The 18,599-nt window shown below is 43.8% G+C and overlaps 1 protein-coding gene across 3 annotated transcripts in view; it reads left to right on the top strand.

Moving 5' to 3' along the window:
* Positions 1-10,771: 10,771 nt before the first annotated feature.
* LOC120916334 (B-cell receptor CD22-like) overlaps positions 10,772-18,599 on the top strand; it is a 91,973-nt gene continuing 84,145 nt past the window's right edge. For all 3 annotated transcript variants that reach the window (XM_040327244.1, XM_040327242.1, XM_040327243.1), the window contains exon 1: positions 10,772-10,808. The gene's annotated coding sequence lies outside the window, so the exon portion shown is untranslated. The remainder of the gene's footprint in view (positions 10,809-18,599) is intronic.

Here is an 18,599-nt window from a genome sequence, read left to right as displayed (position 1 = left end):
CTTTCAGAAGTTATTTCATGTAAGGTTTTCCCATGAATCTTAAAATTATATCTCATAACACGCAAGGCTTTAACTCCCCCCAGAAACGGAAAAAAGCGTTTCAACACTACAAAAGACTGGGGGCGGACATTGTCCTAATCCAGGAAACCCACTTTGCCACTTCTAAACACCCCACCTTCTTTAACAGATCATATAATCAATATCATTATACAACTTTTACCAATAAAACACGAGGGGTAGCGATATTTATTAGAAATACAGTGGTTTTTGACATTCAACACATCTATAAAGACCCAGATAGCCGTTTTATAATTATTAAAGGCACCATTAACAACAAAGTAATCACAATTGCGTCTGTTTATGCCCCGAATGATGCACAAACTACATTCTTTTCCAAATTTTTTGACATCCTAGATAAATTTCAAGCCCCCCATGTCATCTTGGGAGGAGACTTCAACCTGGCCGCACACCCTGCCCTGGATAGGAGCAGGATATCCCCCTCCTCTAAGGCATTTTCTAAATCCATTAACAGACTCATTAACAAGTTCCAACTTATTGACTCATGGAGAGCACATAACACTGGTATTAAATCCTATACGCATTATTCACACCCTCACGATTGCTATGCCAGGCTGGATTACATCTTCTGTACCCCAATTTTATTAGCCAACTCATCACAAGCACATATACACCCCTGTCCTTGGTCCGACCATGACATTACTTCGTTTTACACGTCCCACATAGGCCTGGCCCCCTCTATATATAATTGGCGACTTAACGACTCACTCCTAACAAACCCTGACATCAAGAACGCTATAACTACCCATATTGAGAATTATTTTTTGGAAAATATAAATGTTGACACCCCCCCTACCTCCCTCTGGGTTGCCCATAAGGCGGTCCTGAGGGGTCACATTATCCAAATTGCGGCGACAAAAAATAAGGAGAGACTAGCGGGAATTAAAAGTTTAACTAAGGATCTAAATGAACTGTACAAAAAATTACAACACTCCACTTCCCAAGATATTACTGATCAGATACAAGCTAAGCGTCGAGATCTCGACCTAATACTATCCGCCAATACCGAAAGATCTTTGAGATTCTCGAAGGCCAAGTTTTTTCTGCACAGTAACTCCCCATCAGCCATGTTTGCTAGGAAGTTAAATCAAGATGGAAACCCCACCCATATATATAAATTAAGAGATAATAATGGGAACCTCATCACACATCCTCAAGAGGTTTTAAAAATTTTTACCACCTTTTACAAAGATCTGCTATCTGATTCAGGTGGCAGACCAAATGCTCTCTCCAAATCCTGGCTGGACAACCTCCAGCTTCCCACCTTAGATCAAAACCAAAAAGACTCGCTAAACGGTCCCTGCACCGCAGATGAAATCTCCCAAATTATAAAATCACTCAAAACATCCACGGCCCCGGGTCCAGACGGATTCACTTCTTCCTATTACAAAAAATTCTCCCCTCTTCTAGTCCCCAACCTAACAAACCTTTTCAATCACATCCTTGAGGGTAACAATTTCCCAGAAGAAATGCTCCTTGCGAACCTTTCCCTGATCCCTAAACCAGACAAGGACCATACTCTCCCCCAAAATTATCGTCCCATTTCAGTATTGAACAACGATCTAAAGATCTTTGGCAGGATACTAGCTGACAGACTAGCTAAGGTTATATCCCCCCTAATTCACCCAGATCAAACTGGTTTTATACCAGGTAGACAAATAGTAGACAACATTAGATTAGTAACGAACATTGTCCAAGATGCCAATCTAAATTCCAAGCGAGCCTGTCTCCTAAGCCTTGACATCCATAAGGCTTTCGATAGCGTTAGCTGGTCCTACCTAAATGATCTTCTCCCGAGATATGGAATCTCAGCCCAATTTCTGCAAGGATTTAACGCTTTATACCACTCACCCCAGACTCGTGTTAAAATTCCGGGCAACAACTCGAACTTCTTCCCACTAGGCAGGGGTACGAGACAGGGCTGCCCACTATCCCCACTCTTATTCGCACTTGCCATAGAGCCTCTGGCACAGGCCATTAGAACCAATACGGATATCAGAGGATATATTAAAAATGACTCAGAATTTAAGATAAGTATGTATGCAGATGATGCTTTAGTGTTCATCTCAGAACCTTTGTTGTCCATACCGGTCCTCCTAGATACCCTAAAAATATTCCATGATATATCAGGCCTTAAAATTAACGCCAATAAATGTTCTGCCCTTTCACTTAATATTCCCTCTGATATGCAAAAATTATTACAACAAAATTTCCCTTTTATATGGTGCCCCCTCTCTTTCAAATACTTGGGGGTTAATATTACAGCCTCACACTCGCTACTCTATAAATCCAACTTCCCTCACATTATAGCTCGAATTGAAAACCTTCTTAAATCATGGTCCTCATATCATATCTCTTTCTTAGGAAGAGTTTGTGCGGTTCGAATGACTATCATACCTAAAATACTCTACTACTTTCGCTCCCTCCCTATAACAGTCCCCAAATCCAAGATAGAAGGCCTTCAGAGAACAATAAATAAATTTCTATGGGCAGATAAAAAGCCTAGGTATGGCTATGCACTTTTACACCGCCCCCAGTCCATGGGTGGTTTGGGACTCCCAAATCTCTGGCATTACTATTTAGCTACTAAATTATCCCAGATTTCCCAATGGTTCCCCCCCTCATATGATATACCGTGGAAAAGATTCGAAGCTAGCTCGATCCTCCCTTTCCATCTTCAGGGAACTATTTGGTCCAACAACATTACATACATGAAACTCTCAAAACTTAACAGAATAGTTGCACAATTACTCCAACTATGGCTGAAAATCAAAGATATTTATCTTCTCTCCTCACCCATCTCTCCCCTAACCTCCTTCTTAGGAGATCCTAGGCTCAGGCTTTCCTTTGACAACAGACAGAGGTTCTCTGCATGGATTGATAACAATCTCACCACACTATCCTCACTTCTAACCAAGTGGGTATTTAAACCCTTTACACAGATACAGAGAGAAAATGGCCTACCCTTCAGAGAACTAGAAAACTATGAATTAATCAAATCTTTCTATGCCCAACATTTCTCTCTCACCATTCCCTCCACGAACACAACATTTGAAAGGATATGCATCTCATCATCCAGGGATAAAGGGATGATCTCCCGCATATATTGCTACCTTAATAACCTTAACCTACAAGATAAATCCAATCAAATGCTCCATTGGGAGAGTGATCTTAACATTACCTTCACCCCCGATACATGGCACGCCATGGCAGAAAATCTAAGAAAATGTAACAAGGCCATATCCTTCAGAGAAACACCAACGAAACTCTTTACCAGATGGTATCTCACCCCTACAAAGCTACATACATTTTATACCTCAGTTTCCCCGAACTGCTTTAGAGGCTGTACGGAACCGGGCACACTACTACACACCTTCTGGAGCTGCCCCTCCTTAAGTCATATTTGGAATCTGGCGGCTGCCAGATTCAAAGACTCCTCGGGCCATACAGTCACCCCCACCCCCCAAATATGTATATTATATGACAAGATCCCAGAGATCCCCACCCACTCTACTAGACTATTTCACTCATTATGCAGCTCCATTCAGTGGATGATTGCACTCAATTGGAGATCTAGTAGTGTCTCCTGGACCCAGGTACTTGAGAGAATGGAAACCCTCAAACTCTCCGAAAAAGTTTATCACACACTTAATGATAGCATTCAGACCTATAACACTAAATGGTCATGTTGGAATATTCCACCACATTATTAACCCCACCCTATCTACCTTTCGGTGTGCTCCCTTTATTCAAATCCTACTAGACAACTGATTCTACCAATATCTCTTTTTGATGTTATGATATGCAATGTACCCCACATATGTTCTTACCCACCATTCAATAACTTTGTACTGACATCTATCTTTATCAACCTGTATGATTGTCCATGTATTACTACTATTATTTTCTTCATTGAAAATTTTCAATAAACTTTTGTAAACAAAAAAAAAAAAGTATGATCGTGTGTATGGGCCTTTAGAAAGAACTCAGACATATTTAAAAATGTATTCAATCAAGTACACAGTCCTTTACTGTCTATGTTGTGCTGAGTGTTATGAGGAAGTGCAAGATGAAGGGCAGCAAAGGGTCATCTTTGTCATAACAGAATCTTTCACAATCTTTTGCAACATCACCTTCTCTACATATACATTTCCTATTAGCTGTCAAGGGTGGTTAATAGAGCTGCACAAGGTCATGGAACTATCTGGCAGTCCAGCTACTCTTTGCATGATTCAAATTTTCTTAAAACCCAAATTTGTTATGTTGAAGTTATGTTGAGTTAGAGGGGGCGACCTAGGATCCGACTTCGGGTCGCCCCAGGTCACCCCTAGTCGCCTCAAGTCACGTTGCATGAATAAATTAATGTAAGTGAATGGAGCCGTCTTAATGTACACTACTGCAGTCGCTCTGACTTGAAAAAAGGTTCCTGTACTACTTCAATCCGACTTGTAGGCGACTTGTACCCATTGATTTCAATAGAAGTCGCCTCCAAGTCGGATACCCGTTCAGAGTGAGGCAACTTTACAGGAAGTCGCCCCAGTGTGAACCTGTTCTAAGGCAAGCCCCTCCCTCCCACAGGGGAACTCCACGCCAAATTTTAAATAAAAAACTGGCATGGGTTCCCCCTGTAGGAACCTACCAGGCCCTTAGGTCTGGTATGAATTTCAAGGGGAACCCCCTACACCGAAAAAACGGCATGGGGTCCCCCCCAAATCCATACCAGACCCTTGTCCGCACACGCAGACTGGCCCGTCGGGAAAGGGGGTGGGGATGGCGAGCACCCCCCTCCTGAGCCGTACCAGGCGGCATGCCCTTAACATGGGGGGGTGCTTTGGGGCAGGCCCCCCCACCCCAAAGCACCTTGTCCCCATGTTGATGGGGACAAGGGCCTCTTCCCGACAACCCTGGCTGTTGGTGGTTGGGGTCTGTGGGCAGGGGGCTCATCGGAATCTGGGAGCCCCCTTTAATAAGGGGGCCCCCAGATCCCGGCCCTCCACCCTATGTGAATGAGTATGGGGGACATCGTACCCCTACCCATTCACCTGGGGGAAGAAAAATGTCAATAAAAAAACACTACACAGGTTTAAAGTAGTTTATTAGGCAGCTCCGAGGGTCTACTTCTGACTTCAGGGGTCTTCTTCCAACTTCTCCCTTCTGCCGGGCACCACCGCTGTCTTCTTTCAGCTGTTTTACCAGCAGGGGCCCGGTTTTCTCCCTTCTTCCGACTTCGGGGGGTCTATTTCCGACTATGGGGGGGTCTTCCTACCTCTCTGCTCTCTTCTCCCGCTCTCCGGGTTTTTTTCTCTTCTGCCGGGCACCACCGCTGTCTTCTTTCAGCTCTTTCACCAGCGGGGGCCCGGTCTTCTGCGTCGCCTTCTTCTCTTCTTCTCCTCTTCGATGTTGACTCGACGCTCCCTCCTGCTGTAATGCCGGGTGTGCAGTGTGCAGCGATTTATATAGGCCTCTTATGACGTTACAGTCCCAGCATGCTCGAGGTGGTGACGACAAAAGGGGGCGGGGTAATTATGTCATCACCACCTGGAACTAGATCTCCTGAAGTTGGAAGAAGGGAGAAGACCAGGCCCCAGCTGGTATAAGAGCTGAAAGAAGACAGCGGTGGTGCCAGGCAGAAGGGAGAAGTCGGAAGAAGACCCCCAAAGTCGGTAGAAGACCCCCGGAGCTGCCTAATAAACTACTTTAAAAACCTGTGTAGTGTTTTTTTATTGAAAATTTTCTTCCACCAGGTGAATGGGATGTACCCCATACTCATTCACATAGGGTGGGGGCTGGGATCTGGGGGTCCCTTTATTAAAGGGGTTTCTACGCAGAAGTGAGTCTGACTTTGCACTCAGGCTTTAGTAAATAAACCCCATATTGTATAAGACAGTAATATCCAGATAGATATGGATGGACCCCAAAAAAAAAACGCTCCGCTTCGATGGGAGGGGTCCTGTTGACTGCTGTCTCTTGGCTGTGACAGCTGTTATATAGGCAAGGATGGGGCCACCCAGTGACATAACCGAGTGACCCCGCCCCTTCTGACGTTGTGTGCCGTCAGAGGGGCGGGATCATCTGGTTACGTCAGCGGGTGTCCCCGCCCTTGCCTATATAACAGCTGTCAGAGCGAAAAGACAGCAGTCCGCAGGAGGCCTTCCATAGAGGCAGAGTATTTTCTCTGTCGGGCGGCGTGAATGACGATGGATGTACATCACAGGACACTTTTTTTTCTTTTTTAATAAAAACATTGTCAAACTGTCTTTTGTGGTTTTTACTTTTTGACACTTTTTTTGGTGAATGGGTAGGGGTACAATGTACCCCAAACCCATTCACATAGGAGGGGGGGCAGGATGTGATTTTTATCTATATTGCCGGGAGTCGGCAATACATTACAGACGCAAGCAATTTTAAATGACATTTTTTCCATTAGAAATTTTATTTTGGTGCGGCACTGTAATATAAATCATACAGATGTGCCACTTTACAGGCAGACTAAGGCCGGATCTATCCGCTGGGATTGATCCGCGGATCAGTTCCAGCAGACAAATCCGGTCGTGTGTACAGCCTAGCGGACATTTTTCGGCGGAGATTTCTGCAGCCGACGGTTTTCAAGCGGATAAAAATTTCTTAGCATGCTAAGAAATCTATCCGCTGGAAACCTGTCTGTTGGACTGATCCGGTCGTCTGTACAGACTCACCGGATAAGTCCAAGCGATCCCCATCCCTCGCATGTGTCGAAGTGATTCGACGCATGCGTGGAAGTATTTACCTTCCAGGGTCGCGCACGTCGCGGCACGTCACCGCGTATGTTTTCCGCTGGGATTTTGATCTGATGGTGTGTACAGCCCATCAGCCCATCAGATCAAAATCGGGAATCAGTGATGGAAGGTTGACCAGTTCGCTGCTGTTACCAGGAGGATATCTTTTAATATTGAGCCCATAAGATCTCCGTTATAGAGATCCAACCTATCTGGTAAGCGGCCACTTTGCACTTTTAGTATCCTGTGTTTGCAGCTTGGAAACAAAGGAGGAAGATTTGTATCTTTGCTTCCTGGATCATCACCAAGCTTTAGGAGCTGTTCATAATTGGACTTTTCCTTTTCATCTTAATTGGACTTTGTTGTTCCCTATGGACTTTTTTTCTTTTATTTCAGAATATTTTTTAAAAATATTTTTCTTTCTTTTTTGCACTGTGTTTTGCAATATTTTAGGTTGCGCATCTATTTTAACTTTTTTACATTAATACATGTCCCCTAGGGTAGTACCCTGGTCCACTTACACTTTTTATGGCAATACCTTGTATATAAACCTTTAAATACAGCACTTTTGATTTTTCATGTTCGTGTCCCATAGACTTTAATAGGGTTCGCGTGTTCGCACACATTTTTTGCCTGTTCGCATGTTCTGGTGCGAACCAAATCAAGGGGGGGGGGTGTTCGGCCCATCTCTACTTACAACTACTCCAAGGCGTACCAGGACATTTTGGACAATTTCATGGTCCCAACTTTGTGGGAACAGTTTGGGGATGGTCCCTTCCTGTTCCAACATCACTGCACACCAGTGCACAAAGCAAGGTCCATAGATCCAAGACATGCACAGAGTCCTGACCCCAACCCGATAGAACACCTTTGGAATGAAGTAGAGTAGAGAATGCAAGCCAGGCCTTCTCATCCAATATCAGTGCCTGACCTAAAAAATGTGTTTCTGGAAGAATGGTCAAACATTCCCATAGACACACTCCTTAACCTTGTGGACGGCCTTCCTAGAAGAGTTGAAGCTGTTATAGCTGCAAAGGGTGGGCCAACTCAATATTGAACCCTACAAATTAAGACTGGAATGCCATTAAAGTTCGTGTGTGTGTAAAGGCAGGTTTCCCAATACTTTTGGTAATATAATGTGTGTGTGTTATTATTTTTTTACATTACATAACTAAAGACAATTAAAGGGATTTTAAAGGTTCTTTTTTTATTTTCTAAATAGGTTCCTTTAAGCTAGTGCATTGTTTGTTCACTTGCCTTTTCCTTCGATTTCCCTTCTAAATGTTTTTTTTTTCTTTGTCTGAATTTCTCACTGCCTGTAAGCTTGCCCCCATCATCTGGCTGGGGGTTAGTCAGCCAGAACAGCTTACTGAGGAGAAACAAGAAGTGAGAAATTCAGACAAAGAAAAAAAAAACATTTAGAAGGGAAATCGAAGGAAAAGGCAAGTGAACAAACAATGCACTAGCTTAAAGGAACCTATTTAGAAAATAAAAAACGAACCTTTACAACCCCTTTAATGTAAAAAAAAAACGATATTCCCTATAGGATGCTGAAGATCAATAATATCAGAAACAAACATCTTTGATTGCTAAGCAGGTAGGTAAGTTTCAGCTTTATTACCTTACATTGAGCCAGGAAGCATGGATAAAAACAAAGTACCAAAATGTACATTGGAGCAAAACCAAGTTCTTTTCAGAGTTACGCTATTACTTATTTCAGCAAGTAGTGATGACATGTTGAGCCAGGGCAGCCATCAGAAATGTTTGGGCCCCTTACACAGCTTTAAGCCTGGGCCCCCTCGAGCCTGACCACCAACATTTCCCATGGCTTGCCCATGGGGAGCTGCGAGATCGTTTCTATAGTGCACAACACGGCTACCCTTCACCCATCCTGCCTTCCTCTGGCCCGCGCGGGCCCCTTACAGTTGTATTGGCTGTATCCCCCTGATGGCGGCCCTGTGTTAAGCACATGAGACCATTTAAGTCACTGCTATTCCTTAAAGGCCAACTTCCATCATCATGTGAGAAGTTCAAAGCAAAATGAAGTACCATTAAAGGGTAAAACTAATTTAATATAGCAGAGGACTGGTGAATCCACAAAAATAAGTAAAAATGTTGAACGTTAGGCAATGCTGTATCCTGGCCTAGGCCAACATGGCCCAGGCCTAGGGCAGCACAGAAAGAGTCCCCGCCGGCTTCCGCTACACTGTTAGGGTAGCGCCAGTCATATGGGCAGGACTGGGCTGAGAGGCAAATTAGTCCAACGCCCCCATAAAGCAGCCACCCTGCTTCCGGTATGTGGACGGCCGGAATTCCGCAACTTTGGGGGGGGGGGGGGCTGCGTTGCTTCTAATTTTGACTATCCTATCATCCTGGACCACAAACCTTCCTCACTGTGCTATATGCTTTCTGCTGTACAATTGGCATTGATATATCTTCTTAGTCCTCTCCATAAAATTATCAGAAATTTGTGCTTAAAGTAGAACTATAGGCAACACTTTTCATTTTGGATACTAGTGTCCCCACTCGAAAATTTCAGGGTGTGTCTTAAACAGAAAGGGGTGTGACCTTGCCAGGAAGGGGTGGGCCATATTTTAATTAGGGGGTGCACGAGTTTAGTCAGGACTAGAGCAGCACAAAACCTAAATACACTACTGACGTTAGAGCTTTAAGCCTCTCGCACCTTCCAGAACGTACTGTTAGCATTACCAGGCTATTATTTGACAGAGCAAGCAGGCCAGTTAGATTTGGGAATTATTGAAAATGTAAAATATCCAACATCCATGGCATCCATTAATTGGTTAAGACCTGGACCATTATGCAGGTTAAGGACCTTGCCCCTTTTTGCGATTCGGCACTGCGTCGCTTTAACTGACAATTGCACGGTCGTGCCACGTGGCTTCCAAACAAAATTACAAACAAAATTGGCGTCCTTTTTTTCCCACAAATAGAGTTTTCTTTTGCGCTATAAACAAAAATAGAGCGACAATTTTGAAAAAAAAGAATAATATTTTTTACTTTTTGCTATAATAAATATCCCCAAAAAAGATATAAAAAAAACGTTTTTTTTCCCCTCAGTTTAGGCCGATACGTATTCTTCTACCTATTTTTGGTAAAAAAATCGCAAAAAGAGTTTATCGATTGGTTTGTGCAAACTTTATAGCGTTTACAAAATAGGGAATAGTTTAATGGCATTTTTATTAATATTTTTTTTTTTTACTACTAATGGCGGCGATCATTTCGTGACTGAGACATTATGGCGGACACATCGGACACTTTTGACACATTTTTGGGACCATTGTCATTTTCACAGCAAAAAGTGCTATAAAAATGCACTGATTACTGTGAAAATGTGAAGGGGTTAACCACTAGGGGGTGCTGAAGGGGTTAAGTGTGACCTCATGTGTGTTTCTTACTGTAGGGGGGGCGGGGCTGGACGTGTGACGTCAGTGATCGTCGTTCCCTATATCAGGGAACAGACGATCACTGCCACTGCCACAGAGAAGAACGGGGAAGGTTTGTTTACACTCACCTCTCCCAGTTCTTCAGCTCATGTGACCTGATCGCGAAACACTGGCAGCAATCGGGTCTGCGGGTCCCGCGGGCGCGGTCAGGGAGCTTCGGACCGGGTCGCGAGCTGGGCTCTTAAAGAGGACGTATATATACGTCAATGTGCCTAGCTGTGCCATTCTGTCGACGTATATCATCGTGCAGCGGTCCTTAAGTAGTTAATTCTGTACTTCTTCCACCTGTCAAAGTTTTTAGTGAACAGAATTTCCTAGAACTGATCAATATCTTGGAATTTATTACTATTTGTGTAGTTCAGAAGAATGTGTTGAAATCAGAAGTTGGCTTTTCTGAGGAAGTTACAAACTGACCGCAATGGTTCATAGGAGTTATTACTTATAACAGTGAAGTTCCTTCTCTAACATTGCCATATTCTCTTCCTTCTCCGAGTCTGACTGCTGAATCTCTGTGAGTACCAGTTTTATTGTCATTATTTTACTTAATATTCTTTCTATTAATTCTCGGTGAATGTAGAAAGTGATATCGTTTTTTCCTGGAAACCGTTCTCTAGCTTCACACCATAGTATACCATAAAAATTTACATTTATGATGTTGTATATGTAGCAAGGTCCCAGGCCTCCTTCAGTCTAATGAGAACTTCCAGGGCCAGAGATAGCTGACATCCTTCTGTATATGGTGGGTTGTGAGGCATGGTGGGTGCAAGGTAGTTAAAGTTATTGGGTGCCAGACACTTCTTGAATGCAAAAAAAGATTTTATTTCTCTTAACAGACTTTTTGGAGGAGAGAGGGTTAGGGCCAGGACACCTTTAGGCTAAGATGACCAGATTTTTAAAATGAAATCCGGGGACATATATTTTTTTTACTAGTAATGGCGGCAATCAGTGACTCTCTGCCCATCGCCGCCGCCTCACAGCCTGTTAAGTCTTACTCTTCGGGCCCCCCCCGACTACTACTCGATGGGGAGCCGAGGAAGATCACTCCGCCAGGGAAAGCAAGGAGATAAGCAGGCAGGCTGCTGGCCGGGACTTCAGCCAAGGCAGAAGAACATCTGAGCGGAGCTGAATGGCCATGCCCACGTAACTGAAGAAATATTCCCTCCGCTCCAACCAGCACATGATCATCAGAAAGGGGCACACATAATAGAAAAAAATACACCCCCCTAAGCTAGTAGGAGCGGCAGAGCGGGGGTGTGTAATTCAGAATTTTTATTTTTAATTCTGCACTGAATGTCTTTGAAATTGCCCCAGCCCCTGTTCAAATCCAATCCGGGGACAAAACTGGGGACAGTGTCCTCAATCTGGGGACTGTCCCCGGAAACCAGGGATGTCTGATCACCCTATCTCAGGTAGTTGCAAGATTTACCCTTAGGTAGTTGCAAGATTTATTGGCAAACCTTGAGACTTAAACAACAGGAGGACAGCCATGCATAACAGTTCTATTACTTCCACTACAATCACTTCTGGTAGTTCTTCAGATTACTGAGCTCCCAGTCTCTCTCACTAGACTAGATAATTCACTGCCACTGAATCCTTTGATTCCTCAAGCGTCACCCTCACCTCTCTTCCCCTATCTTGGCACTCCAGATACTTCTCAAGCGTCATGCCACTGGCCTGCTCAGTCCCTGGCTTGACAAACAAGGCTGCTCTGCAAGCGTCACCTCCGCTGGCTGGGTCCCTGGCTTGATACCCACTGAAGTTTCCAGATTTTTCACAGTCCCGGGGTTGGTGAGAATTCTGCTCCGGTACTTGCTTCAGTTACTCATGGTGGTCCCTGGTAAAAAGGTGGTTGGTGCCTTATTGGCGACAGCTTCCCCTCTACCTCCGACCACGACAGGTTCTCCGGCTGGGAGAACCGTGACTTTTGGTTGGACTGCAAGCTGCTATCCCAAACCTGTACTGCTCACTTGCTTCTGGATAGTCCCTCAGACAGCCTAGTAGCCAGATGTGCCCAGTATAGACCCAATCTCTGGCCTAGCAGCCTGGGCATTACAACACACGTCCGCCCAGACAGTTGTCCAGGTGGCACAGACCATCGATCACCTGACCTCACCCAAATATATAGGTTCTCCTAGCAGTCTAAGGGATTCAAGAAAACCCCTGCCCATTGGCTGAGACACCCCACATACCCATAATATAACCTTGCATGCCCCTCTCCTATCTAGTACCACCAGGTACCTGGCCACCTAGCAGTATAAGAGAAAAATGCAACAAGGCCAGACTTAGGGAGAAATCAATTGATCTCTAACAATTAGCCAAGATGACTATTCCTGGCAAGTAAATTTTGGGGAGCAACCCTGCCTAAACCTCAGGGTGCTACATATACAGTATCTGTGAAGGTTCTAATTTATCCTGGTTGTGGTATATCTTGTAGAAATGAGTCACATTCAGCTGGACTTGTTGGAAACCTTAAGTAGCTTCTCCAACCCACTTATTCAGTTCATTTGAAGTACTGAAGACTAGTGTTGCTCACGAATATTCGTATTGCGAATATTCGGCTCGAATATGGCATATTCGAGTATTCGCGAATATCTCGAATTTCGCGGCCAATATTCGCTATTCCGAATATTCGCATTTTTTTCAATTTTATTTTTAAAACAGATCACATCCTAGTGATCTCCATCGACGTCTAAAAGCATTGCTGGTATGATTAGAGACACTGGGCCGAGTAGCTGAAGCGATCATTTTATATTGCCGAATATTCGCAATGCGAATATTCGGCAATAGGAATATTGCGCGATTATTTTCTCCGCCCATCTTTTGCATCAGAGTTCTCCTACCACAGTTGTTAAAATTTCGCTATCATTTTCGCATCCGCATTAGCGCAATTTCGCAATATTGTTTTTTGGATAAAATGTCACGAATATTCGATTTCAGAATATTAGCGAATACTTTCTCCGCCCTTCTTTTGCATCGGAGCCAATCAGAGTTCTCCAACCAAAGTCGTCGAAATTCCGCAATCAATTTCGCATTCGCATTTGCGAAATTTCGATAAAATATCACGAATATTCGATTTCAGAATGAGCCAATCAGAGTTCTCCTACCGCACGTGTCGAAATTTCGCAATTATTTTCGCATTTGCAATAGCGAAATTTCGCAAAAATTTCATTTGGATAAAATATCACGAATATTCGATTTTAGCGAATATTTCTCAAATATTCGGCTATATATTTGTGATTAAAGTGACAAGTGCTTCCGCGCTATTATAGATCCTTAAAATACAAACACCTCAACAAATAATATACAGTGCAGCAAAATCTAGCAGTGTTTTACCAAACACAAAAATAGAGATAAGATAGTGAAAGTGATTCTGCGCAACGTATCTCACATTGCTGTGACACATAAATATAACACAAATCAAAGTGAAATAACACTGAATGGGTAAATATATATCCACTAAATAGTCCGTGTATACAGGTGGTATAGGAGAGCTGAGTCCTGCTCAAATAGTGTCTAAAACTACTAAAATAAAATAAAAATCCGAACCAAAAAATGGTAAATAAAAGTGATGTGGAAGAAAACCAAAACGAATCCTTCAGTGAAACAAATTCAGTGAAACAAAATTATTCAAAATTGTATAAAAGCTGCCAAATGATCCAATCAATATGCTGAGTATGCTGGATTAGATGTAGAGTGAGTGACCAGCAGATGAAGATCGAATCCTCCACTAGGCTCACTAGCCTCTTACCTCTAGGTAGATATAGATGAGCATCCGATCTCTCACACCGTGGTAATCTTTAAAGGGTAGTCCCTGTCCTTTCTCCCCTTGCGCTGGCACAACGTCTATAGATCCGTATAGTACTCCGCCAAGGCCGAGATGCCGAGAGCGGTTCGCTGCTGCGACTAAGCGCAGTCCGCCCCCTGGAGGTGGTACAGAGGGTGGATGGCACCAAGAGGCACAAGCTACCAGCAGGCAGGGTAGAGCTTGTGTGGAAGTCCTGTAGAACTGGAGCAAGGACTGATGGGTATCAGGGTCCAGCAGAAGAAGACTGGTAGAAAGTCCAGAGCAGGCTGAGGCTCAAACACAGGCAAGCAGACAATCCAGGTCACAGACTGGGGATCAAGGCACTGGAGACAAGAGGCAAAACTGGATCACAAGCAGAAAGTCAAAGCGCAGGAGACTAAAGGTGAATCCGGGTCACAGGCCGAGGGTCAAACACAGGAGGCAGGAACAAAGTCCATAAAACAAGCCAAGGTCGGGTGCAGGAGAAGATCAGAGTAGGTCAGGGTCAATCCGGGTCACAGCAGGTAATCAATCAATCAATCAGGAATCAGGAACTCAGCTTAAGACAAACCAGCTGGTTTGTCTTAAGCTTCCTGTACCTGAGTTCCTGATTCCTGATTGATTGATTGATTACCTGCTGTGACCCGGATTGACCCTGACCTACTCTGATCTTCTCCTGCACCCGACCTTGGCTTGTTTTATGGACTTTGTTCCTGCCTCCTGTGTTTGACCCTCGGCCTGTGACCCGGATTCACCTTTAGTCTCCTGCGCTTTGACTTTCTGCTTGTGATCCAGTTTTGCCTCTTGTCTCCAGTGCCTTGATCCCCAGTCTGTGACCTGGATTGTCTGCTTGCCTGTGTTTGAGCCTCAGCCTGCTCTGGACTTTCTACCAGTCTTCTTCTGCTGGACCCTGATACCCATCAGTCCTTGCTCCAGTTCTACAGGACTTCCACACAAGCTCTACCCTGCCTGCTGGTAGCTTGTGCCTCTTGGTGCCATCCACCCTCTGTACCACCTCCAGGGGGCGGACTGCGCTTAGTCGCAGCAGCGAACCGCTCTCGGCATCTCGGCCTTGGCGGAGTACTATACGGATCTATAGACGTTGTGCCAGCGCAAGGGGAGAAAGGACAGGGACTACCCTTTAAAGATTACCACGGTGTGAGAGATCGGATGCTCATCTATATCTACCTAGAGGTAAGAGGCTAGTGAGCCTAGTGGAGGATTCGATCTTCATCTGCTGGTCACTCACTCTACATCTAATCCAGCATACTCAGCATATTGATTGGATCATTTGGCAGCTTTTATACAATTTTGAATAATTTTGTTTCACTGAATTTGTTTCACTGAAGGATTCGTTTTGGTTTTCTTCCACATCACTTTTATTTACCATTTTTTGGTTCGGATTTTTATTTTATTTTAGTAGTTTTAGACACTATTTGAGCAGGACTCAGCTCTCCTATACCACCTGTATACACGGACTATTTAGTGGATATATATTTACCCATTCAGTGTTATTTCACTTTGATTTGTGTTATATTTATGTGTCACAGCAATGTGAGATACGTTGCGCAGAATCACTTTCACTATCTTATATATTTGTGATATATCGCGAAATCGAATATGGCGTATTCCGCTCAACACTACTGAATTCGTGGTTTGGAGAACCTGCAAATTGTCTTGACCATAAATCTATGTTTTTGTGGTATACTATGGATGTGAAGCTAAAGTAAAGATTCCAAAAACTCCAGCAAAAAAAAAAAACGATAGCACCTTCTACTTTTACCAAGCATTAGTAAAAAGAATATTAAAGCGGGGGTTCACCCGTACATAACACTTTTTCCCCTTAGATGGATGCTCGTTTTGTCTAGGGGAATCGGCTAGTTGTTTTAAAATATGAGCCGTACTTACCGTATACGAGATGCATCTTCTCCGCCGCTTCCGAGTATGGGCTGCGGGACTGGGCGTTCCTATTTTGATTGACAGTCTTCCGAGAGGCTTCCGATGGTCGCATTTATCGCGTCATGATTTTCCGAAAGAAGCAGAACATCGGTGCGCAGGTGTAGTATAGAGCCGCACCGACGTTCGGCTTCTTTCGGCTACTAGTGACGCGATGGATGCGACCGTCGGAAGCCTCTCGGAAGACTGTCAATCAAGAAGGAACGCCCGCTCCCGAAGACCCATACCCGGAAGCGACGGAGAAGATGCATCTCGAAAACGGTAAGTACAGCTCATATTTTAAAACAACTAGCCGATTCCCCTAGACAAAACGAGCATCCATCTAAGGGGAAAACTGAAAAAAAAACATCATTTGGTGAACTCCCGCTTTAAGTGTGGTAGAGGCAATAGCACAAAACATTTGTTTTTAATGTAAATTCGGTTTGCTTGTCTACGAGGACTGTTATTGCTTTCTGCATCTCCTTATGCAAACACAAAGCAGAAACCAGTAGATTAATTAGTTTTAACTGGTAGAGTTAAGGTAGCCATAGAAGAGAGGATGTGGTTACAAGAGAGGTTACAAACATGGTCTGACCTACCACAGGAATCTTTGATGGCCAGTGCAAAAGTACAAGAAAATACTTTACTCATTCTTTATGGCTATAGAAAGGGAGAAGTGAATGTAAGCACCGATGTATTACAGATGAAACGTTTTGGACCAAGACTATCTTTACATACAGTGGGGATCGAAAGTTTGGGCACCCCAGGTAAAAAAATTTATTAATGTGCATAACGAAGCCAAGGAAAGATGGAAAAATCTCCAAAAGGCATCAAATTACAGATTAGACATTCTTTTAATATGTCAAAAAAAGTTAGATTTTATTACCATCATTTACACTTTCAAAATGACAGAAAACAAAAAAATGGCGTCTGCAAAAGTTTGGGCACCCTGCAGAGTTAATATCTTGTACTGCCCCCTTTGGCAAGTATCACAGCTTGTAAACGCTTTTTGTAGCCAGCCAAGAGTCTTTCAATTCTTGTTTGAGGTATCTTTGCCCATTCTTCCCTTACAAAAGTCTTCCAGTTCTTTGAGATAACTGGGCTGTCTGTCACGCACTGCTCTTTTAAGGTCTATCCATAGATTTTCAATAATGTTGAGGTCAGGAGATTGTGAAGGCCATGGCAAAACCTTCAGTTTACGCCTCTTGATGTAATCCCCCGTGGATTTTGAGGTGTGTTTAGGATCATTATCCATTTGTAGAAGCCATCCTCTCTTTAACTTCAGCTTTTTCGCAGATGACATCAAGTTACCATCCAAAATTTGCTGAAATTTTATTGAATCAATTTTTCCTTCTACTCGTGAAATGTTCCCTGTGCCACTGGCTGCAATAAAACCCCAAGGCATGATTGATCCACCCCCATGCTTCACAGTTGGACAGAGGTTCTTTTCATTAAATTATGTGCCCTTTCTTCTCCAAACGTACCTTTGCTCATTCCGGCCAAAAAGTTATATTTTAACCTCATCGGTCCACAGAACTTGTTTCCAAAATGCATCAGGCTTGTCTATATGTTCATTTGCAAAGTTCAAACGCTGATTTTTGTGGTAAGGACGTAGAAGAGGTTTTCTTCTGATGACTCGTCCATGAAGACCATGGCCCGGATTCAGAAAGGAGATACGAGTGTGCGTGGTTGTAACTATGCGACTGATTCAGAGAATCAGTTACGCATAGATTTTCCTAAGATCCGACCGGCGTAAGTGTCTTACCGTCGTATCTTAGGCTGCATATTTACGCTGGTCGCAAGGTGGCACTTCCGTACCAGAGGGCAAGCAAACTGAGCATTTTGGCTTAACGTGGTGACGTCCTTCCAGACGCTTTTCGTCATCAATGGACGTTCTCAATGAGAACGTCCATTGATGATGAAACGCGTCTGGGAGGACGCGCAGTGATGTCACCACGTTAAGGAGGAAGGGCTCCTTGTATCTGCCGGCTGGCTTACTCTGATTTTAAACCAAACGTTTTTACTGCAATGTTTGTGAGTACCTCTTATTTGTACTTTTAATAAAATGCCTTTTATGTAACGGAATCACGCTATGGTGCACCCTTCTTTTGTTTCATAAACTGTGCATATTGGAGAGTGTTACCCATCGAGTTTCTGAGAGCTGCTTCTCCCCCGGGATCCTGTGGATTAAAGGCTGTGGCTGGGTTATAGCCAAACGCTCAGTTTGCTTGCCCTCTGGTAAGCGGCCTCATTTATTGGTGGAGGGATCACTTCAGTCAAATTTTACCTGTCACTGTGGTGGTGTGGCGTTTCATTAATACCTGCATGAGTGTATCCACTAGAGGATCCATACTGACTGTTTTGATGCTGTTAATATTCATTTATGGACTGACCAATTTACCTCAATCGTTATTATTTATTTAATTATAATTTGTATTTGCTTGCAGTCTGATGAGCCACTGAGGGATGGCTGAGGCAGGCAGAACTAAGCTTGTTGTATTCAGATGAACGGAGATACCAGAAGCCAGGCCAGGGGTCAAACACAGGTAGGTCAGTCCAGAGCATATACAGGGGCGAGCCAAG

Source organism: Rana temporaria, chromosome 10, assembly GCF_905171775.1.
Source record: "Rana temporaria chromosome 10, aRanTem1.1, whole genome shotgun sequence".
Lineage (NCBI taxonomy): Eukaryota > Metazoa > Chordata > Amphibia > Anura > Ranidae > Rana > Rana temporaria.
Note: the sequence above shows the minus strand (reverse complement) of the source record. Positions and strands in the feature narration are given on the sequence as shown.